The 24,613-nt window shown below is 39.2% G+C and overlaps 1 pseudogene; it reads right to left on the bottom strand.

Moving 5' to 3' along the window:
* Positions 1-10,341: 10,341 nt before the first annotated feature.
* On the bottom strand, positions 10,342-11,507 carry LOC112813823 (Y-box-binding protein 2 pseudogene; annotated as a pseudogene).
* Between the last annotated feature and the right edge of the window lie 13,106 nt (positions 11,508-24,613).

Genomic DNA, 24,613 nt, shown 5'->3' with positions numbered 1-24,613 from the left:
CAATTTTGCAGTTTCTTACAAAACTAATTGTACTCTTACCATATGATCCAGAAATCCTGGTTCTTTGTTTTTCCCCAAAGGAGTTGAAAACTTAATGTTCACAAAAATGGTGTTTATAAGTAGTTTTATTCTTAATTGCCAAAACTCGAAAGCAACCAAGATGTCCTTTAGTAGGTGAATGGATAAACTGTGGTACATCCAGCCAATGTAATATTATTCAGTGCTAAAAAGAAATGAGCTATCAAAGCATGAAAGACATAGAGGAAATGTAAATATATACTACTAAGTGGAAGAAGCCAATCTGAAAAATCTACATACTGTATGATTCCAACTATATGGATTTCTAGAAAAAGAAAAACTAAAGAGATGGTAAAAAGATCAGTTACTGCCCAGGGATGAAGGGGAGGGAGGGATAAATTTGTGGGGCACAGAAGATTTTTAAGGCAGTGAACTACTTTGTGTGATACTATAATAGTGGATACATGTCTTTATACATTTGTCCATACCCATAGAATGTACAACACCAATAGTGAACTGAAATGTAAACTGTGGACCTGGATGATAATGATGTGTCAGTGTAGGTTCATCAGTTGAACAAACATACCTCTCTGGTGGAGGATGTTGAGAATAGGGGAGGCTATGCATAAGTGGGAACAGGAGGTATATAAGAAATCTCTGTACCTTTTGCTTAATTTTGTTGTGAACTTAAAATGGCTCTAAATAAATTATATTTTTAAAAGAATATACTACAACCAAAACCCAAGGAGTTCTACCAAGTACTGTGTTTCTTATTTGTGGGAAATGTAAGATCTAATTATCTGTTTTATACTTTAGATTAGATGTCACAGTATGACCTGGATTTCTGGATCCATAAAATTTCATTTACATAGCAGATTCATGAATCTTAATTGAATTTATTTCCCACTTCTTGTTCATCTGCCTATCAACAAGATAGAAATACTATACTGGATGAAACTGTACAATAGATAAGATACCTCAGAATAAACCTAACCAAAGAGGTAAAGGATCTATACTCTAGGAACTACAGAACACTCATGAAAGAAACTGAAGAAGACATAAAAGATGGAAAAATATTCCATGCTCATGGATCGGAAGAATAAACATTGTTAAAATGTCTCTGCTACCCAGAACAATCTATACCTTCAATGCCATCCCAATCAAAATTCCAATGACATTTTTCAAAGTGCTGGAACAAACAATCCTAAAATTTGTATGAAATCAGAAAAGACCCCGAATGACCAAGGAAATGTTGAAAAAGAAAAACAAAGCTGGGGGCATCACATTGCCTGATTTCTAGCTATATTACAAAGCAGTGATCACCAAGACAGCATGGTGCTGGCACAAAAACAGACATATACACCAATGGAACAGAATAGAGAGCCCAGATATGGACCCTCAACTCTATGGTCAAATAATCTTCGACAAAGCAGGAAAAAACATGCAATGGAAAAAAGACAGTCTCTTCAATAAATGGTACTGGAAAAATTGGACAACTATATACGGAAGAATGAAACTCAACCATTCTCTAACACCATACACAAAGATAAACTCAAAATGATTGAAAGACCTCAATGTGAGACAGGAATCTATCAAAATCCGAGAGGAGAACCCAGGCAGTACCCTCTTTGACATCGGTCACAGCAGCTTCTTTCAAGATACATCTCCAATGGCTAGTGAAACAAAAGCAAAAATGAACTTTTGGGACTTCATCAAGATGAAAAGCTTCAGCACAGCAAAGGAAATAGTCAACAAAACAAAGAGGCAACCCATGGAATGGGAGAAGATATTTGCAAATGACATTACAGATAAAGAGCTGGTATCCAAGATCTATAAAGAACTTCTCAAACTCAACACCCAAAAAACAAATAATCAAGTCAAAACATGGGCAGAAGACATGAACAGACACTTCTCCAAAGAAGACATACAAAAGGCTAACAGAGACTTGAAAAAGTCTCTTCATCATCATTAGCCATCAGGGAAATTCAAATCAAAACCACACTGAGATACCACCTTACACCAGTTAGAATGGCAAAAATTGACAAGGCAAGAAACAACAAATGTTGGAGAGGTTGTGGAGAAAGGGGAAACCTCTTACACTATTGGTGGGAATGTAAGTTGGTACAGCCACTTTGGAAAACAGTGTGGAGGTGCCTCAAAAAATTAAAAATAGAGCTACCCTATGACCCAGCAATTGCACTCCTGGGTATTCACCTCAAAAACACAGATGTAGTGAAAAGAAGGGCCATATGCACCCCAATGTTCATAGCAGCAATGTCCGCAATAGCCAAACTGTGGAAAGAGCCGAGATGCCCTTCAACAGACGAATGGATAAAGAAGATGTGGTCCATATATACAATGGAATATTACTCAGCCATCAGAAAGGATGAATACCCAACTTTTACATCAACATGGATGGGACTGGAGGAGATTATGCTAAGTGAAATAAGTCAAGCAGAGAAAGTCAATCACCATATGGTTTCACTTATTTGTGGAACATATGGAGGACATTAGGAGAAGTAAGGGAAAAATGAAGTGGGGGGAATCACAGGGAGAGAAAAACCATGAGAGACTATGGACTCTGAGAAATAACCTGAGGGTTTAGAGGGGAGGGAGTTAGCCCAGTGATGGGTATTAAGGAGGGCATGTACTGCATGGAACACTGGGTGTTATATGAAAACAATGAATCATGGATCACTACATCAAAAACTAATGATGTATGGCGACTAACATAACATAATATAATAAAAATTTTTTTAAAAACAGTAAAAATAAAAAATAAAAAGAAATTGATGATCTGGGGAATGTCCAAATGGTCAAGTTGCCTTGGAAAGTTAACATAGCTCATAACAAAAACATAAATGTATGCTGTTGTGATGTTAACTATTTCTCATGACCCTTCTGAATAGTGTCAAAAATAATCTGTTAGGGCGGGGGGAGGGGGCCTCCTTTGGCTGCTTCTGGCAAGTGATAGAGCAGTGGGGCACAAAATCGGAACTTTTAGAAGCCGGATCCGCTGAGGGATGTCGCTCCAGTGGCTAAGCGGGGGGTGGAACCCTCGCGGGACAGTGTGGTCTCAGGACCCTCGGGGTCACAGAAAGACCGGGGGTGCCTGAGTGCAGCAGAGCTCCCAGGTATTGGGGGGGGAGCTGGCTGCAGAGACGGAGCCGAGGTGCGGGCTCTCAGCTCGGGGTTGCCATAAAATGTGATCCGCGGCCCAGTTGGGCCACTGCTCCTCCAGCAGGGACCCAACAAGCAACAGATCCGGGGAGACTCCCCTCCCTCCCCTGGGAGGAATATCGAAAGAGCACACCGCAGGGATCTGCTGGATTTGGGGACTCCACACGAGGTCGGGTGCCAGAGATAGAAACGCTGGGTCACAGGCCGGGTGAGCACGCAGTGCGGCCGGAGACCAGGGAGACGGGAGTGATTGCTTTTCTCCAGGGGGCACTGAGGAGCGGGGCCCAGTTCTCAGCTACTCCAAGTGGAGATTGGGAGGCCACCATTTTCACCCTGGTCCTCCAGAGCTGTACCAGAGCTTGCAGGGAACAAAAGCTCCTGAGAGCAAACCCGAGCAGCTTGCTTAGCCCGGACGGACAAGGGCAGGGCAATTCCGCCTCCGGCAAAGACATTTGGGAACCACGGCAGCAGGCCCCTCCCCCAGAAGATCAGCACCGACAGCCAGCAAGCCAAGACCACGTTTAACGATCAAGGAGAACCGGAGAACTCCAGTGCTAGGGGAATACAGCACATAGAATTAATTCATGGCTTTTTTTTTACCATGATTCATTAGTTTTTCAAAGTTAATTTTTTAACTATTTTTTTTAATTTTTCTTTTTCCCTTTTTCAACCAACATCATATCAATCCTTTCTTTTAAAAAAAAAACATTTTTTATTTTTCGTTTTTAGAGTCATATTTTATCCCTTCATAGTAGTTACCCTTATTTTTGGCATATATATATACAAGTTGTTCTCTCTTTAAAATTTTGAGATACAATTTCTTCTAACAGATCAAAATATACCCTAAATCACTAGTGAATGGCTTTGTTTTAGTCTCCTGCCTGATCACATTCTCTCCCTTTTTTTTTGTTTTTGTTTTTCTTTTTTTTTAAATCTTCTTTCTTTTTTCAAACAACTGCTTATCTTATCAATTCCTTTTATAAAATCTTTTATAATTTTCATCTTTACAGTCATCTTCCATCCCTTCATTGTATCAACCCTTATTTTGTACATATATAAGTCTTTCTTCCTTTAAAATTTTAGGAGGCACTTTCTTCTAACAGACCAAAATACACCCAAAATCTAGTGTGTGGCACTGATCTATGCACTACCCTGATCATATTTGATCATATTCTGGATTTTTGTATTGTTCTGTTTTTGTTTTTATCTTTTTCTTTTTGTTTTTTTTTTCTTTCTTTTCTCTTTCTTTTTTCTTTCTTTCCTTTCTTATCCACTGGTTTCAGGTCTTTTCTGATTTGTATACAGTATATTTGCTGGGGACGTTGTTAACCCGTTAGCATTTTGTTCTCTCATTCATCTATTCTCCTCTGGACAAAATGACAAGACAAAAAAAATCACCTCAGCAAAAAGAACAAGAGATAGTACCGTCAGCCAAGGACCTACTCAACACAGACATTAGTATGATGTCGGACCTAGAGTTCAAAATCATGACTGTAAAGATACTAGCTGGGCTTGAAAAAAGCGTGGAAGTTATTAGAGAAACCCTTTCTGGAGAAATAAAAGAACTAAAATCTAACCAAGTTGAAAAAAAGGCTATTAATGAGGTGCAATCATAAATGGGGGCACTAACTGCTAGGATAAATGAGGCAGAAGAGAGAATCAAGATTATAGAAGACCAAATGATGGAAAATAAAGAAGCTGAGAAAAAGAGAGATAAACAACTACAGGATCACGAGGGCAGAATTCGAGAGATAAGCGATATGATAAGATGAAACAACATTAGAATAACTGGGATCCCAGAAGAAGAAAGAGAGAGAGGGGCAGAAGGTATATTGGAGCAAATAATAGCAGAGAACTTCCCTAATGCGGGGAAAGAAACAGGCATCAAAATCCAGGAGACAGAGAACCCCTCTCAAAATCAATAAAAATAGGTCAACACCCCGACATCTAATAGTAAAACTTACGAGTCTCAGAGACTAAGAGAAAATCTTGAAAGCAGCTCGGGAGAAGAGATATGTAACCTACAATGGTAGAAACATAAGATTGGCAACAGACCTATCCACAGAGACCTGGCAGGCCAGAAAGGACTGGCATGATATCTTCAGAGCACTAAATGAGAAAAATATGCAGCCAAGAATACTATATCCAGTTAGGCTGTCATTGAAAATTGAAGGAGAGATAAAAAGCTTCCAGGACAAACAAAAACTAAAGGAATTTACAAACACGAAACCAGCCCTCCAAGAAATATTGAAAGCGGTCCTCTAAGCAAAGAGAGGGCCTAAAAGCAGCATAGATCAGAAAGGAACACAGACAATATACAGTCACCTTACAGGCAATACAATGGCACTAAATTCATACCTTTCAATAGTTACCCTGAGGGTAAATGGGCTAAATGCCCCAATCAAAAGACACAGGCTATCAGATTGGATTAAAAAACAAGACCCATCGATATGCTGTCTGCAAGAGACTCATTTTAGATCCAAAGACACCCCCAGATTGAAAGTGAGGGGGTGGAAAACCATTTACCATGCTAATGGACACGAAAAGAAACCTGGGGTGGCAATCCTTATATCAGACAAATTAGATTTTAAAACAAAGACTGCAATAAGAGATGAGGAAGGACACTATATCCTACTTAAAGGGTCTATCCAACAAGAAGATCTAACAATTGTAAATATCTATGCCGCTAACATGGGAGCAGCCAATTATATAAGGCAATTAATAACAAAAGCGAAGAAACACATGGACAACAATACAATAAGAGTGGGGGACTTTAACACCCCCCCCGACTGAAATGGACAGATCATCTAAGCAAAAGATCAACAAGGAAATAAAGACTTTAAATGAAACACTGGACAAAATGGACTTCACAGACATATTCAAAACATTCCATCCCAAAGCAAGGGAATACACATTCTTCTCTAGTGCCCATGGAACATTCTCCAGAATTGATCACATCCTAGGTCACAAATCAGGTCTCAACCAGTACCAAAAGATTGGGATTATTCCCTGCATATTTTCAGACCACAATGCTTTGAAACTAGAACTCAATCACAAGAGGAAAGTCAGAAAGAACTCAAAGACATGGAGGCTAAAGAGCATCCTACTAAAGAATGAATGGGTCAACCAGGAAATTAAAGAAGAATTAAAAAAATTCATGGAAACCAATGAAAATGAAAACACAACTGTTCAAAATCTTTGGGATGCAGCAAAGGCAGTCCTGAGAGGAAAGTATATAGCAACACAAGCCTTTCTCAAGAAACAAGAAAGGTCTCAAATACACAACCTAACCCTACACCTAAAGGAGCTGGAGAAAGAACAGCAAATAAAGCCTAAACCCAGCAGGAGAAGAGAAATAATAAAGATCAGAGCACAAATCAATGAACTAGAAACCAAAAGAACAGTAGAACAGATTAACGAAACTAGGAGCTGGTTCTGTGAAAGAATTAACAAGATTGATAAACCCCTGGCCAGACTTATCAAAAAGAAAAGAGAAATGACCCAAATCAACAAAATCATGAATGAAAAAGGAGAGATCACAACCAACACCAAAGAAATACAAACAATTATAAGAACATATTATGAGCAACTCTATGCCAGCAAATTAGAGAACCTGGAAGAAATGGGTGCATTCCTAGAGATGTATCAACTACCAAAATTGAACCAGGAAGAAATAGAAAACCTGAACAGACCTATAACCACTGAGGAAATTGAAGTAGTCATCAAAAATCTCCCAACAAACAAAAGCCCAGGGCCAGATGGCTTCCCAGGGGAATTCTATCAGACATTTAGAGAAGAATTAATACCTATTCTCCTGAAACTGTTCCAAAAAATAGAAAGGGAATGAAAACTTCCAAACTCATTTTATGAGGTCACCATTACCTTGATCCCAAAACCAGACAAAAACCCCATCAAAAAGGAGAATTGCAGACCAATATCCTTGATGAACATGGATGCAAAAATTCTCACCAAAATACTAGCCAATAGGATCCAAGAGTACATTAAAAGGATTAATCACCATGACCAAGTGGGATTTATTCCTCGGCTGCAAGGTTGGTTCAACAGCCACAAATCAATCAACGTGATACAATACTTTAACAAAAGAAAGAACAAGAATCATATGATCCTCTCAATAGATGCAGAAAAAGCATTTGACAAAGTACAGCATCCTTTCTTGATCAAAACTCTTCAGAGTATAGGGATAGAGGGTACATACCTCAATATCATAAAAGCCATCTATGAAAAACTACAGCGAATATCATTCTCAATGGGAAAAAGCTGAGAGCTTTTCCCCTATGGTCAGGAATGCAGCAGCGATGTCCACTATCACCACTGCTATTCAACATAGTATTAGAAGTCCTAGCCACAGCAATCAGACAACAAAAAGAAATCAAAGGCATCCAAATCGGCAAAGAGGAAGTCAAACTCTCACTCTTTGCAGATGATATGATACTGTATGTGGAAAACCCAAAAGACTCCACCCCAAAACCGCTAGAACTCATACAGGAATTCACTAAAGTAGCAGAATATAAAATCAATGCACAGAAATCAGTGGCATTCCTATACACCAACAACAAGACAGAAGAGAGACAAATCAAGGAGTCGATCCCATTTACAACTGCACCCAAAACCATAAGATACCTAGGAATAAATTTAACCAAAGGCAAAGGATCTGTACTGAGAAAACAATAAAATACTCATGAAAGAAATTGAAGAAGACACAAAGAAATGGAAAAACGTTCCATGCTGATGGATTGGAAGAACAAACATTGTGAAGATGTTAATGCTACCTAGAGCAATCTACACATTCAACGCAATCCCCATCAAAATACCATCCACTTTTTTCAAAGAAATGAAACAAATAATCCTAAAATATGTATGGAACCAGAAGAGACCCCAAATAGCCAGAGGAATCTTGAAAAAGAAAAGCAAAGCTGGCGGCATCACAATTCCGGACTTCCAGCTTTATTACAAAGCTGTCATCATCAAGACAGTATGGTACTGGCACAAAAACAGACACATAGATCAATGGAACAGAATAGAGAGCCCAGAAATGGACCCTCAACTCTATGGTCAACTCATCTTTGACAAAGCAGGAAAGAATGTCCAATGGAAAAAAGAAAGTCTCTTCAACAAACGGTGTTGGGAAAATTGGACAGCCACATGCAGAAGAATGAAACTGGACCATTTCCTTACACCACACACAAAAATAAACGCCAAATCGTTGAAAGACCTAAACGTGAGACAGGAGTCCATCAAAAACCTAAAGGAGAACACAGGCAGCAACCTCTTCTACCTCAGCCGCAGCAACTTCTTCCTAGAAACATCGCCAAGGGCAAGGGAAGCAAGGGCAAAAATGAACTGTTGGGTTTTCATCAAGATAAAAAGCTTTTGCACAGCAAAAGAAACAGTCCACAAAACCAAAAGACAACTGACAGAATGGGAGAAAATATTTGCAAATGATATATCAGATAAAGGGCTAATATCCAAAATCTATAAAGAACTTATCAAACTCAACACCCAAAGAACAAATAATCCAATCAAGAAATGGGCAGAAGACATGAACAGACATTTTTCCAAAGAAGACATCCAAATGGCCAACAGACACATGAAAAAGTGCTCAACATCGTTTGGCATCAGGGAAATCCAAATCAAAACCTCAATGCGATACCACCTCGCACCAGTCAGAATGGCTAAAATTAACAAGTCAGGAAACAAGAGATGTGGGCGGGGATGCGGAGAAAGGGGAACCCTCCTACACTGTTGGTGGGAATGCAAGCTGGTGCAACCCCTCTGGAAAACAGTATGGAGGTTCTTCAAACAGTTGAAAATAGTTGAAACAGTTGAAAATGAAACCCTACAATCCAGCAATTGCACTACTGGGGATTTATCCCAAAGATACAAATGTAGGGATCCAAAGGGGTACGTGCACCTCAATGTCTATAGTAGCAGTGTCCACAATACTGTGGAAAGAGCCAAGATGTCCATCGACAGTTGAATGGATAAAGAAGAAGTGGTATATATACACAATGGAATATTATGCAACCATCAAAAGGAATGAGATCTTGCCATTTGCAATGACGTGGATGGAACTGGAGGGTGTTATGCTGAGTGAAATAAGTCAATCAGAGAAAGACATGTATCATATGACCTCACTGATATGAGGAATTCTTAATCTCAGGAAACAAACTGAGTGTTGCTGGAGTGATGGGGGGTGGGAGGGATGGGGTGGCTGGTGATAGACATTGGGTAGGGTATGTGCTATGGTGAGCGCTGTGAATTGTGCAAGACTGTTGAATCACAGATCTATACCTCTGAAACAAATAATGCAACATATGTTAAGAAAAAAGAAAAAGAAGATAGCAGGAGGGGAAGGATGAAGGGGAGTAAGTCAGAGGGAGACACGAACCATGAGAGACGATGGACTCTGAAAAACAAACTGGGGGTTCTAGAGGGGAGGGTGGTGGGGGGATGGGTTAGCCTGCTGATGGGTATTAAAGAGGGCACATTCTGCGTGGAGCACTGGTTGTTATGCACAAACAATGAATCATGGAACACTACATCAAAAGCTAATGATGCAATATATGGTGATTAACATAACAATAAAAAATTAAAAAAAATAATCTGTTAGGGAAATCAGTGCCTGCATGTACCAGGCTCAGTTAATCTTCTCTATCAAAGAAACCACATTGACACATGTATAATTGGAGCTACTATCTAGCTATTTGTATTAAGCTACTGTCATCCATAGTAACCTATTCAATTTTTTTAGGGACAAAGACTGCTGAATTATATGGGGATCTGGTGAGGACTACCACATCTGTCACCTTTTTTTGGAGGGGAGAAGCCTGTTTTTGTTTTTACTGGAGGCTCAGGTAGCACATGACAGTTCATAAAATGCCTTTAGAGGTAGGGGCTAGAGGAGAGACCAAAAATAAACTGAGGTGGGAAAGAAAAACAACCAGGAGGAGGTGAAAGCTGGCTGGGTCCTTCTCAGCCTGATTCAGGGGAGGGGCGTTGTTCCTCTGAACAACAGGATGGATCCCTTCCTTCAGCCCTTGGTAGGGGACAGAGAAAAAGCAAACGGCTGTTGCTTCGGCCCTCCTGAGTCTCAAGGAAAAGGGGAAAGCAGGTGTTTTGATGTCATGAATCATGGGAAGGGGGAGGGGGTGCTGGGGGGGTACAGGGCAGCTGGAAAAACTGGCAGACAACCAGATGGTAGCTCTGGGGGTCCTTCGTGTTGGAGTCATTCCAGTATGTGGTGGGGGGGTCCCCACTGTTGATGGGGGCCGAGGTCTCCGGGGCTGTGGGCTGCCTGGGTCCGGGGTGCTGCTGCCGCCGCAGCTGAAAGTAGGGGCTGTTTCGTGGGCGCTGAGGCTCAGACCGGGACCCATCAGTGAGGCCTTGGCTGGGTTTGGTCTAGCCATCCCCACCTTCTGTGGTAGGCTGCTGGGGTGGCCTGGGGCGGAAAGGCCTTCAGTACCGAGGCTGGAATCTGGGAGGCAGGACGCGCTCATCTCCCTGTTGGTCCCTCTCCAATGGGACTGTCTCTTTGGGCTCTCTATAGGCTGCTGCTGGTTGGGAGGCCGAGGGCCTCGCACAAAGTGCCGTCGGTGGGTGGTTGGTGCCGCCGCCTGGGCCTCTGCCCAGAGTCCTCGGCCCGCTCCCCTTCGCTGCCTGGTTCAGTCCTGCCTGATGGAGCCTCTGCCACCATGGGTGGCTGGGCAGCTGGACAAGGCCGCGGGATGAACCTGCGGAACCTGCGTTGATTGGGGGCATAGCATAGCGGCTGCCCTTCACCTGCCCACCCCCCGGCCCAGTTACGTTAGCAGCTTCTGCACCTTTCTCTCCCTCCACGACATCGAAATCCACTGTCTCCCCGTCTCCGACGCTGCGCAGGAACTTCTTGGGGTTGTTTCTTTCAATGGCAGTCTGGTGAACAAAGACATCCTCCTTGGTGTCATTCCTGTTGATGAATCCATAACCATTCCGGACGTTGAACAATTTGACAGTGCTCAGGACTTGGATTGCTAGCACCGGCTGATCCACCTGATTCCGGGCTGGGGGCGCGGGGGAGCCCGACGCTGCTGTCACCGGGTTGCCAGGGATGCGGGGACCCGGCGCCGAGGGGGTCCAGGCAGCGGGGCCCGTGGCGGCTCCGACACCGCCGCCGCCCGCCCTGCCGCCTGCTTTCTGTGGCTCCCCCCGCGGGCACCGGTACCACCACCGCTACCACCCCCTGCCGCCGTCGCAGGCACCGTCGCCGCGGGGACCGCTGTCGCCACCGCTGCCGCCTCCGCCTCGCTCATCCCGCCGGGTCCGGTACCCGCCCCCGCCGCCGCCACCTTCTCCGCCTCCACCTCCTCCGCCTCCTCTGCCCGCGAACCCGCAGCCCCTCTGGGTCCTCGCGCCCCGAGCCTCGCCCCCATCTGTCGCCTTTAGATATTTGAAGATAATACTAAGTAATCCCTTCCTTAAAAATGTATTACTGTTTTTTTATCTACTATTATTTTCTGGAGAAGTAGATAGTTTCAGAGGCTCTTGCCCTCATGTTACCTGGTTCCTCCAGGTGACTAGACTCCCATCCAATCAATGGATTCTGGATCTGACACCTGACTCAGATCTGGAAACTGGGAAAGGGATAGCAACATTTTATTGGTGTGGTCTCATTCAGTCTCCTGACCATTCATCCTTGATTTCTTTTGATTGTAGAAATTAAGCAATACCCTCGTTAGCTTCTCATGTAAGTTATCTCTGGAAATCTTGTGTTATATTCACTACCTCCCTAGATCTCTACAGGCCAGGCCTTCCTCTGCCTGCCACTTTCACCTTGCCATTCATTCTGTTAAACGTGCCCATCTTGCTTTGACAGTAAAGTGCCACTACCTGGCCCCTTCTATCTTCAGATATGTTCATGCTTATCACTGTCAGAGAGACCAGTCCTGTCACAGCAACTACAGTCAGCCCTGACCCACAAAGGAGAGGTACACCAAGCTTCTCAATGAGGCTAGTGCATTTCTCACTAGTGTAATCCTTACTGTTCTAGTGAATAAACTGGGCTTCTGGCTCTCTCTTAGTACATAGCTTTCTGGTAGTTTTTCTGATCTTAAATATATCACTGTAGCGTGCCCATTTCTTGAAGTCATTTCATACCTTCCTCCTCTGTCACACAATTCTGGCATTTCCACTTCACTTGTGTGGGCCATCACTTTTTCAAACTTTCCAACTGTCATCCTAGCAGTGTATTAGCGCTGTCTCCTTGGGTCCTTGACAGTGTGTTAAATCGATTCTTATGGGGAAATGCTCCATATTGATAAAGGCTATTACCCAGATTTACGTTCTGCACCCCAGTTCCATCACCTTCAGGATCCGGTTTCATTCATACTCTCTTGCCCCCGGTGGTATCCACTAAAGAGCTCCTGCAGCTCCTTTGGCATATAGTCTCTGTCGTCCCTTAACTACCTTAGCACTTCCCCATTGAGCTGTGCTGGTATTTGGCCCTTAGTATTGGTCTATTTACCTGAAAGGAGATGAGGGTAGATCCTTGGAGTGTGGGGGGAATAGGTGGGAACAATGATTTTGAAAGCATCTAACTTGTTGGAATCTTCTGCATGATCTTCAAGCAAAGCCTCCTTTAATACAGAACTGTATCTTCTAACAAAGAGGTATGAGTTACTTCCATTAACTAAGAAGGTTGAAAGGAAAAGTAGAACTTCAAGGTTCCCAACTATATCTAATCAATTATTTTTATTCCAAATCTAAGGGGAATATGTCTTCATCATTAAAACCCTGACCTTGGCTTAGGAGACCTGCTGGGACTGAAAAGGCAACCTTCTCTGAAGCTCCACTAGTCTAAATGAGTAAGATTTGAACCTAGTGCTCTATCTGCCTTGCAGTGGCAGGAATTAAAGTCTTTAAATGTTCCCAAGCATTGTTCTGATATTCAGATTTTGCCTTGGGTTGATAAATAATCACTTAAATGAATTCTCTCTCTTCAATTAAAGAAAAATGTCTCCAGGTAAAGCCCACCCAGTTTATAATTCTTATACTTACTATTTCCCTTATGTCATTAAGCTCCAGAAATAACTACATAGCTGATGTGTCCCCTTCTACCAGTACTGCATCCTAGTTCACTACTGATGACAATTTAAACAGTTGTCAAATGGCAAAGTCTATTTTTTTCCACTTACCACCAGCAATGGACTCATTGCAAGACAGCCTGGCAGAAGTCAACCCATAACACAGTTAAAATGAAAAGCTGTAGACCCAGGATAGCCCTTCAGAGTTGTCCCAACTTGACATAAGGGGATTGAGCCTTTGTAACTTTGTATCATATTGTCTTTGGATGTGGTCTTTCCCCTGGGAAGGGGTGTAATTTTTAAAAAGGGAGTTATCTGTGGCTAAGGACAATGTCAAGGAAAGGACTCAACTGTGAGCCGTCTGCAGCAGACTTTCCCAATAGCTGGATGATATGTGATTTACCAGAACATTAATTATCTATTATAGTACACATAGAAAAACTTACAAATATATGTGTACACCAATAATTGGTAAATTATCATGTAGAAAATATGCCCATATAATGCCACCAAACCTTTCAAGACATATAACACTTTGAACTAGGGTAACCTCCACAAGTCCCACTCAGTTATGACCCCAGTTGCACAATACCAACCATTATGCAACTTCCAACATCTTACTTTAGTTTTGCTTGCTTTTAAATTTTATATAAATTAAATAAAAATAGTATTTTTTATATGTCTAACTTCTTTCACTCAATGGTAGATTGTGGAATCCATCCATGTAATTGCATAGTCAATAGCTTATTACATGAATATACATTGTGTGATATTCCTTTGTATGAATACATCACAATTTATGATTATACTGTTGATTGATATTGCAGTTGTTTCCAGTTTTTTACTATTATCAAGAATGCCACTATGGGGGTGCCTGGGTGGCTCAGTCGTTGGCATCTGCCTTAGGCTCGGGTCATGGCCCTGGGGTCCTGGGATTGAGCCCCGCATCAGGCTCCCTGCTCCATGGGGGGCCTGCTTCTCCCTCTCCCACTCCCCCTGCTTGTGTTCCCTCTCTCGCTGTCTCTCTCTCTCTCTGTCAAATGGATGGATAGAATATTTAAAAAAAAGAATGCTACTATGAGCACATCCACACATATATTTGGCAAAAATATGTATGTATGCAATTCTGTTGTGGTTACATTGAAGAGTAACACTGATGGACTATCACAGCTTCCATAGATCCTATCACACAGGTTTTTTCCCAAAGAAATTGTATCAGTGTCCACCTACCACTGGGAGAGTACTAGTGCTCCAGCTGGCTCACCTCTCTCCCACATTTACACTTAGTATAGGCAGGGTTGTTTTGTTAAAGATTTTATTTATTATTTTTATTTATTTATTTGTTTGTTTTTTGTTTATTTGAGAGATAGAGGGAGATCAGGGGGAGGGGGCAGAGGGAGAGGGAGAGAGAGCATCTCAAGCAGACCCTGTGCTGAACGCAGAGCCTGACCCATTGTTCCATCTCGCCACTGAGATCATGACTTGGGCCAAAACTGAGAATCAGACTCTTAACTGACTGAGCCACCCAGGTGCCTCTACGCAGGGTTATTTTTAATTTGGAATTTTATTATAACAATTTTTAGTGGGTATAAAATAGTATTGATTATAGTTTAATTCACCCAAGATAAAATACCTTAGAAATTTATATTGATCTTTTCACTTGAAGTTCAAAATGACAGAATTTTTTTTAAAGATTTTATTTATTTATTTGACAGAGAGAGACACAGCGAGAGAAAGGAAGCACAAGCAGAGGGAGAGGGAGAGGGAGAAGCAGGCCTCCTGCCGAGCAGGGAGCCCGATGCAGGGCTCGATTCCAGGACCCTGGGATCATGACCCGAGCTGAAGGCAGCAGCCCAACGACTGAGCCACCCAGGCGCCCCAAGATGACAGAATTTTTATTTAATGTCTTCTCTGTTACATCATTAACCCCTGCTTCTAAAAGACGCAAGATTAACATAACAATAAAAAAAATTTAAAAAAAATAAAAAAATAAAAGACGCAAGAATGATAGAATTTGAATATGCCATTGCTAATTTGTTGTATCCCATATTACATGCAAAATAGTCTCAGAATAACAGTACTAATTTACCATTTATATGGCTACTCAAACACATTAATTTTTTTCTCTCTTCTCATTGTAACGCCTCCATGAACAAATGTTAGAGGAAATTGTATTGCCTACCATACTTTCTTCCTCTTAACCTTCATTTCATCTTAATTCTATGGGCACCTAATAATATGCTCAGTGCTCACCACCAGTCCTGATGTCTATATCCCTTTAGTCATTTTGGTTATCTGTAGTTATATCCTCATAGATTTCTCAGGTAATCCTCATGGGAACAATATTCTTTGAGATTTTACGTATTGATAATAGCTTGTCTGTGCCCTTTGTAGTTGAAAGTCAGTTTTGTTGGATATAAAATGATTAGCTTATGAATTCTTTCCTTGACTATGTTGTTTTCTCCATTTTCTTCTTGCTTAACTACATACCTTAAAATTCTTGTGATAATCTAATATGCTTTCTCTAATAAGACATATGCCGATTTTTCTAGATAACAAGAGGGTTTTTCTTTCTCTTTTAAATTCAGTAATTTCATTTGAATGTACAGTGTGGTGCTGGTGGTTCTGGGATAGCATTCTTAGTTTCAGGATATGTTATCTCAAGATATAGTTTCATATTGAATTCTGTTGTAAAAGAGTAGTTTTATTTCATGCATTTTTAAAAGATTCTACTTGTTTATTTATTTATTTATTTGTTTGTTTATTTGAGAGAGCGAGAGAGAGAAAGCATGAGCAGGGGGGAGAGGCAAAGGGAGAGGGAGAAGCAGACTCTCCACTGAGCAGGGAGCCTGATGAGGGACTCAATCCCAGAAACCTGCGATCATGACCTGAGCCAAAGGCAGATGCCTAACTGAATGAGCCACCCAGGTACAATATTATCATGCATTTTTATGAAAAATTAGACTCCGTAAACTTTTAGGATGAAACACATTTCCAGAAAACTCTTACAACTTCACATGACTCCCCCTTCTATAGTTTTTCTCTAATACTCAAATATACGGCAGCTTATTTTCTGAGATATTCTGGCTCTTCTCTTCCACCTCAGTTTTCATCTTTTTTCCCTTTGTCTATTTTGATCTACTCCCAGAAGTTTTTCTTCGCTCCAAGGCCCTGCCCAAAATGGAGGTCTGATGGGTCACTTTTCAAGTTCATAGGGGTCAGACTGCTCCAGCAGTTAAATATCCCTTTCTCATAAAATTTTAATGCATCTGACTATTCCCATAGGAGACATTGGTAAAATGAAGCTAATGGATTGAACTGTAAAAATACTAACATTTTAAAATGTATTGCTATATAATGCCAAATTTATTTCTGGATATTTTGTGCCAATCTATACCTCTATCACTGTGGAATGGCAAGTTCCATCTCACCAAACCCATGCAGGGACTGAATGTTCTTTTTTCTGTGTTTGTGTTTGCCAATTTAATGAAAGATGGTTTCTCATTGTTGTTTCAATTTGCATCTCAACCTCAATCTCTTGCTACAAAACACAAAAACTTTATGTGCCTAAGTAGTATGATGTGCATGAGTTGTTTATTTTTAATATTTTGAAAAAAAGTAGTATATTTGGTTTGAAACTCTAAAGTAATTGTAGAAGCTCTCAGATATTACATGAGGCATCAAAACCCAGATTGACTGTGACTGGTTTTTCATCATTATTCATATCAGTATTAGGGGATCCCTCCAGACTCTTGTCATTGGGCTGTTCTTGCTGCTCTCCTCCTTGTCCCTTCTCTTCCTGATGATGCTCCTTAATTCTTCTGTGTAGTTTCAATAGAAACTTCCTCTTTTATGCAACATAATACTTTTTTACATTAAATTCTGTTCCTCCCCCACCTCACTTAAACCCCAACACACACACACACACACACACACACACACACACACACACACAGACACTCGCACACACTCTTACAGATATCTTACTTTCTCATAGGAAGTGTTTTTTGCATTCAACTCCAGACACTCCACAATCCTCAGATGGAAGCTGAAGTTTCATTTTGCAGGCTGGCAGAAGTAGGAAAATGCAGTGATTTATCTGAAGTAGTAGAGTATGAGTTTTGAAGTGTAATACCTGTGCTAGCAGGAAACCAGCAGGAAGGAAATTAGAATTTACTCAGAAAATAATTTTGCAGATACCTGTGCTTAGTACTTTTCATGCTATGCTGTTATCAGCCTTTAACATCCAGTGAAGTAGAAATCATTACCCCCATTTTACATAAGAGGAAACTGAAGTCTTAGAAACATTACAGAACTGCCCAAGAACACAGAGGTATTAGATCATTCTTACACATTAAATGTGTGAGAGCTGGTATATAAGCTCAGACCTACCTGCTGGATCCCACAGTCTCTTTTTTTCTCATGCTATCAAACCACAGAGAATATTTTTCTTTGATATTTCATAAAGATGAATGATGCTGTTTAGGTTGTGATAAAATAGTGTCTCTGTTTTAGCTTACTGTGCTTTGTAGAAGTAAATACTCTGTTTAAATGTCTGTTTTTGCCTATAGGCACACATCTCCAACCAGCTCACATGAACTGAGACAGTTCCTAAGTGAGCAGATTTAGAAACCTAAGTCATGCGTGTGTGTGTTTTAAACACATAAAAATATACAAATATTTAAGGTCTGTGGACTTCAAATATGATTAAAATTACTTATTAGTATGCATTTTTAAACTGCACAATAAAATTAGAGTGATTCATAAGTATAATAATAACTTGATATTTCCAAAATCTGATTAAAACAGGTCATATTATGCTTTAATTTAAATCTGTTCTGTTCTCAATTCTACGAGTTGCCTGGGAGGGGCAAAGAAGAGGAAATAAGTAGGTGTGTGTTGGGGTACATGATTTTTCTGCAAACTTTGTCTCTTTTCTAGAAGTTTGCTTAACTTTTATGCCCCGTGCGCTTCTAAACTAGGTCTAGACAGATTAACATGACATTTTGATGAGAAATTGCATAAAATTTGCTAAATTTACTATTAGTCTTTCTCCCTTCTTAACACACTCCTCCATTCTGCAATACAAAAGTCTTAATTTAATAATTTAATTAATTTCAGTGTACTGTATTTAGAGAAAGGAGGAAGATATTTACATGAAAGGTTTTTCTGTGTTACCAAGATGAATACTTCCAGATATATTTTTTTAATTTTTAAAGTTTATTGTAAGTTCAGCTAAGTTTTATTGATTCCACTCAATAAAGAGCACTTTAATAATAATAAAAGAAATCACCCATGTCAAGACTACTATTTTAAAACCATGACAGTAAGAAAAATCAAAAAGCCTCCTAGTTTTAATTTTATTCTTTCTCTACATTTTCCTTGCATGGGTTAGATTATAGAATTCTTGTTTCTTTCTGAAACTAATTGTAAAGGAATCTAAAATGATCACTTTTATGAATATTATTATATTTAATAATGAGTTAACACTTTTTCTCCAGCATTGTGACTAGTATGTCATAACCTTGTTTATTCAGTATTGTGATGAAAAATGTGATAAGCCATCCCTATGAGGCATTAGTCATTTAACCATAAAATAAAATAAAACAAAATAAACTCTCAATTAGATATGTTAGAATACTCTGGCTTTGCCCCTTCAAGTAATTCCATTGATCTTCTTAAATCTATATGGGTGGGGAAACCAGATGGCTTAGAAATTATACTTCTTTTTAATGTCTAAATGTCATCTGAAATCAGCCAAGCATTCCTGACTTGGATCTTGAGAATTTTAATACCCAGCCAAAGTTATTTGAATCTGTAAAAGCTTTCAGTTATTTGAAACTGAAAATTTTGCTTTGACTTCCTCAGACCCATGCTTTATAGAACAACTCTTTCTGGCTTGACCTTCATTATAAGACATGTGTTTGTTTCCAATAGAAATTTTAATTGCTAAATTATACATACATATATATTAAATATGTGATATAATATTAATAACATTATTATTATAATATTATGGAGTTTGAATCCCTCGGTTCAAATTTAGGTATCACCATTATATAGTTATGTGGTTTTGGGCAAATAAGTTAATTTCCCTAAACTTTAATTTCTTCACTTGTAAAACAGTAATAATACCTGCTTTAAAGGATTTGAGGAGTTTGTAGTTAGGACTAAATGTAATGTGCATATTACTTATCTAATGGGGAACAGTTACTGTTAAAAACTCCATAGTATTTTTCCTAATGTTAAAAAAAAAATGTTGACATTGACCATTGACCAAACAAAAGCTCTACTTCAGACCAGATTTCTAGCCAAATGGATAAAACATTTTAATATTACACTATTATTAACATTACATATATAATTTGAGCAAATATATATTTTAATGGAATAATTACATAATGACTAAGTTTTATATATATATACATATGTGTAAATGTAATATAGTAATTGTATATACGTGTGTGTTTATATATTCTTCAAATGAAAGGGGAAGGTTAATATTTATTGGTCATTACATATGAAGGCACTTAATAAATATTTTTAAATAAATAAATGAAAGACTTTGAAGACATATTTTACAATCTCTGTATTTCAGATAAAGAAACTAAAGCTCAGAGAGACTAGAAAACATGCACAGGGTCGTCTAGCCAGTTGGAATAAGAGCCTAAATTTTAGACATAAATGCGTTTGATTTCAAAACCTATGTCTTACCAAACCAAGATGTATAGCAATATAATAGGCTGGATTATATGCATTTAAATACCTGAACACAAGGAATGCATTTGCAAAAGCAAAAATCCATAGGAAAATTTTGCTATGTATGATACATAGCTAGTTCACTATGCATTAGAACTTTATTTAGAATAATGTAATCATTAATCCTATTTTCATCTAATCACAAAATCTTTTATGATCAGAAGATTTGGGGGTTGAATTAGGTAGCACTAACCAAAGAATAAAAAGTAAATGCATTTGATTTTTTTACTTTCTGAAATTTTTTGATGTCTGGAAAAATTAATATTGCCAGTTATTTAAATTCATCACTGTTAATATAGAACTCATGTGAGAGGAAGATAATACTGTCTGAAATAAGAGCTACTAAAATGAAAAACATGAAATGGTCTTTAAATTATTTTTTTATCAATATGGAGAAACTATACTATATAATATATATTCATACGTATTTTAATTCTGAAAAAAATATATCACTCTGTGAGGAATACAAGCACAATATTAATGACCAACGTTCTAAGGCAGAAAACAAAATGCATAGATACTTTCACGTAAGATGAGGTTACCAGACTTATACAAGCATCGCTGTGTCTGTTCCAGTTTTATTCCAAGACAGGATATCTTGATTATCTTATCCACCCTGACTGTACCTCAAGATGCTGAAAGGATATTAGTAAGGCCTTGTTTAGATACCATTCTTTAATATCTGAAGGAGCTTTTAAAAAAATTCAGTATTAGGCTGCCTAATTCTACTCACATTATGAAATAAATACAGTTTCCTAACATGCATTCATTAATTTAAAAAATATTTATTGAGTATCTGCTACAAGTCAGGTAATATGCTAGACTTCACTGATGTGACACTGAGCCAAACCATTCATATTCTTTGCATCTTGTTAGACATTGAATAAATCTCATCCAAACTGTCTAATAAAAAACTATTGCTAAATAAACTTTTTAAAATCTATGCATACTGTTCTCCAAAGTTGAATCTCTTAGGAAATCCTATTGGCTTTACCTCCACAATATATCCAGGTCCCAACTGCGTATCATCACTGTCCCTACTTGGTCCTTGGTCCTATTTTCTAGCCGCAGAATTATTATAATGGCTTCGCTTGCCTCCCTCTTTCTGCCCTCGCTTCCACCTCCGCTCTCATGTTTATTTTCAACACAGTAGCTACAGTAAAACTTTAAAAATATGTTACATGATGTTACTTTTCCATTAAATCTTCCAGTGGCATAGCCTGTCACTCATAATTCAAATTTTAAGTTCTTGCCATTGCCTTCAATCTGGAGTATTCTTGCCTCTGTATCCTTTCTGACCTCTTCCCCTACCGATCCTCTCCTTCTCCTACCAATACTTCCACACTTGGAAGTCACCTTGACTTCTTTGCTGTCTCTCAAACATGCCAAATGCAATCCTGTCTTAAATTCATTTAATACTGCTTTGTCTTCATATCAGTCTGCAACGTGTTTTCCCCATGTATTCACTTCAGAGACCAACTCAAATGTCACCTTAGTGAGGTCTTCTCTTATCCCTTGTATAGAAAGCCCTTTATTCCAGCCCTTTATTTCTTTACCGGCTTTATTATTCTCCATATCGTGTATCACTATTGAACATCATTTCTTCCCTGTACACTTTCCACTAGGAGAACCAGCCTCACTATTCAGGGAAGATTTCTTCTATCATTTCTTTAATTATCATATCTCACCATCTTTTACTGTTTTGCCTCCAGGAAAAAAAAACATATAACTTTCATGTTAGTGCTTTTGAAACTATTCTTGAAGTTCTAGTATTTTTATTTGTTATTTATATAATTTTGTTGTGAGTTACAGGGATTTTTAGAAGCTTGATTAGTTTTAGGACATGCCTATCAGGATTTTTTCCCCCAGTTTATCCACTGAAATTTTAAGTTCAGAAATTATCTTGTCTCTTTACATTGTTTTGTGTTCTATGTTTCTCTCTGAGAGTTTTTAAGATTATTCATGAATATTTTCTTTCTTTTTTTTTTCATGAATGTTTTCTACTGCCTCAAAAGAAGCTAACAATTTTAATATTTGGCTTTATTTGCCTCCCTGTATCCACAAATACTTGTAAATGGGCATGCTTACCTTTTTTTTATTAGTTTCAGAAGTAGAATTTAGTGATTCATCAGTTGCATATAACACACACTGTTCATTACATCGAGTGCCCTCCTTAATCCCGATCACCCAATTATTCCTTCCTCCACCCATCACCCCTCCAACAACCCTCAGTTTGTTTGCTAGAGTTCAGCGTCTCCCATGGTTTTTTCTCCTTCTCAATTAGCATACTTACCTTTATCTTCATGGACATTGTTTCCCAGGTAAGTAAGTTGTCCTGGTATGTCATGTAGTGGCCACTGGCAGAAAGTGATAAATGAGTTGCAGATCATGAACTTTTCCAGTGGACCACTGGCTGACCTGGGGAGAATGGGTGGCTTCTCTGTCTCCAGGTTTCTTCATGTACAAGGATGGTGTGGTCCGGTAAAACACAGTGAGGCATTTAAGTTCACCTGAGTAGGTCCTCTCCAGTGTTTCCATCAACAATTTAATCAGGTGCAGAGAGCCCCACAGCAGAGTACCTACTGGACTTTCAGGTTCTAGCACTCCCTTCACACCATGAAAGCAATGATCTGACACTTACAATAGCTGAGTAATTCTGTGGACTTTCCCCCAGATTCTACTGGAAAGTTGGGAGACCTTGAATTATCCAGGCATCCCAGACAATTTTCCTCTGGGACATTATGGCCTGTAATGCACTAAGATTTTCCCCATCCACCCATCTGGCTTATTTTATTTTTTGACTACTTTTGGTAAGGACTTAGAAGACAGGAGAGATAAGTATGTATGTTTCCAACATCTTCACAGAATCATGATTTTGGGTATCATATTTCCTTTACATACTATAAAACCACCTAACAGCCAGTATATGGGAAACTAGGAAAGAATGAGTTATTGCATTTAAGGAGGCGTACTTGAAACAATGTTGTTGATGATGGTGATGATAAGAATACCTATCGACAAAAGGACAAAAAAATACAGACATAAATATACAAAGAGATCCTTTAGTCACATTCATTCATTCATTCATTTACTTATTCAATAAATGTTTATTTGCATACATAAAATGTGAGGCACTTTTCTTTTTTTTTTTTAAAGATTTTATTTATTTTTTGAGAAAGAGAGAATGAGAGAGAGAGCACGAGAGGGAAGAGGGTCAGAGGGAGAAGCAGACTCCCTGCCTAGCAGGGATCCCGATGTGGGACTCGAACCCGGAACTCCAGGATCATGACCTGAGCCGAAGGCAGTCGCTCAACCAACTGAGCCACCCAGGCGCCCTCCAGACTAGTGTTAAAATAATACAATACATTCTTTATTTCATATATTTATTTCTGTAGCTTAAAAATGGTCACTGGATTGTTTTTCTAGATTCTAATTTAAATACTCTACTGTTTCATCCAACTTATCCACATATGGTTCATTTCCTTTTACATATTAAATCTAGTTTAGGTTCTTATTGCTAATCACAATGTCAGGATTGTGATTAGCAACACAATAAATAAAACAATAAAACCAGGATCACCTCTGGTTTTATTCCTATTGGCTACTTTAACTCTTCTTTATAAGTGAAATTTTCCTGCTTCTCACCATATCTGGCAATTTTTCATTTATGAAGTGCACTGGGGTTGATATAATGTAGAAGTTCTGGATAGTATTTTCCTCTAAAAGGTGGTGAGTTATATTCTGTCTGCATTTATATTACCTGCTGATCCTGCTGATTCCTCTATAGAAGCATGGTTTTGATTAATTAGGGTAGGTCTATTTGTTTTTCTCCTTTTTTCTGGTCCTTTCTCCTGTGCTTTATAGCTAGGGTGTAGGGCACATATTTTCTGGGACCCCAGCTCAATGGTAAATGTATGCATCAAGATCCCTCTGCTATGGCTGGACCTGAACATCAACATTTCTCCAACACTTATGACCTATAAACTACCTGATCGGCACTCAGGTTCCCTTAAACTACATTCTCTCTCTGTCTCTGTCTCAGTCTCTTTCCTTTCTCTCACCTCCTATAGTCTCAATCTTTGCATAGTTTATGAGTTTGGCCAAAGACATAATGGAAATATTTCACAGGTTTTAGAGCTTCTATTCTGTAAATACTTTCAGCTTCTATGCTGCAAATCCTTTCTTCTGGTGCCCTGTTCCCTCCCCTATTTTTCCTGCCTTAGTAGTATTGAAGGGAATCAGTATTGAAGCACTACAGGTGGGAAAACACCCTCAGAAAAGCACTAGTGTAAATATGGGTTCCCCTTACTCTGCCTTCTTTCCCTCAACAGTCATAGTTTAGTTATTGGTTACTGTATAGTGCCTACAGAGAGTTATTTATTTATAACTTTTTACATATTTTTATTTTGTTCAGCTTATTTTTAGGTACTTAGGGAACCTAAAAGTTTGTCATGGCTGCAACCAGAAGAACCATAGTCATTTCATTATCCTAAAATATTTATTGCAAGAATGAGTTTCTGGGAATCCAGTTATGTGCAAAATAACAGTTTCTGCTTTCAAAGACCTTATGTTTTCAA

This window comes from Callorhinus ursinus, unplaced genomic scaffold (genome assembly GCF_003265705.2).
Source record: "Callorhinus ursinus isolate GAN/ISIS: 27379988/994484 unplaced genomic scaffold, GSC_fseal_2.0 scaffold6, whole genome shotgun sequence".
Lineage (NCBI taxonomy): Eukaryota > Metazoa > Chordata > Mammalia > Carnivora > Otariidae > Callorhinus > Callorhinus ursinus.
The sequence above is the reverse complement of the archived record's forward strand: the minus strand, read 5'-3'. Positions and strand labels throughout refer to the sequence as shown.